This window comes from Myzus persicae, unplaced genomic scaffold, assembly GCF_001856785.1.
Source record: "Myzus persicae strain clone G006 unplaced genomic scaffold, MPER_G0061.0, whole genome shotgun sequence".
In the NCBI taxonomy this organism is placed as follows: domain Eukaryota; kingdom Metazoa; phylum Arthropoda; class Insecta; order Hemiptera; family Aphididae; genus Myzus; species Myzus persicae.
In genome coordinates, this window is record NW_019102587.1 from 355,447 (window position 1) to 356,036 (window position 590).

Genomic DNA, 590 nt, shown 5'->3' on the forward strand with positions numbered 1-590 from the left:
AAAAATAAATTTAAGCACCAAAAAAATATGAAACCAATATTAATTACTTTAAACATCGACGCTTTCGGGCTTCGGCGGAATTCCTGATATTGTGGTGTGCACTGCGAAATAAATCAGAAATACGACTGAACTTAAGTCTTAAAATATTGAGATTTATTATGAAAAAAAAACCGTACGGATCGCTTCATGTCTCTTGTTTATGTTTGCAGCTTTGCTAACTGAAATTTTAGATCGATTGCGTCTTTGCAACTACTTCAACAATCGCCACGGATTGCATTATAATTTATACTACGTCAATATGATAAAACCATAGATGTATGGTGTATTGCAAATTTTTATATCAAGGAGGTCCGTGTTGGAGATTTGATCATCAAGATAATGAAATAAGGTATAACAATAACCGGAATAGTTTATAATTTTAAAATTTAAATTACAAAAATATATAAAGTACCTATTATTTTAATTTTTAATTTAATAATTAATAAAGGTGGTGTTTAAATAACCGAAGCACAAGCATATTTATTTATGAGTTATTAAGTACAAATCTTATTGTAATAAATGTGATTACTACTTTTTAGATTTAACATAAA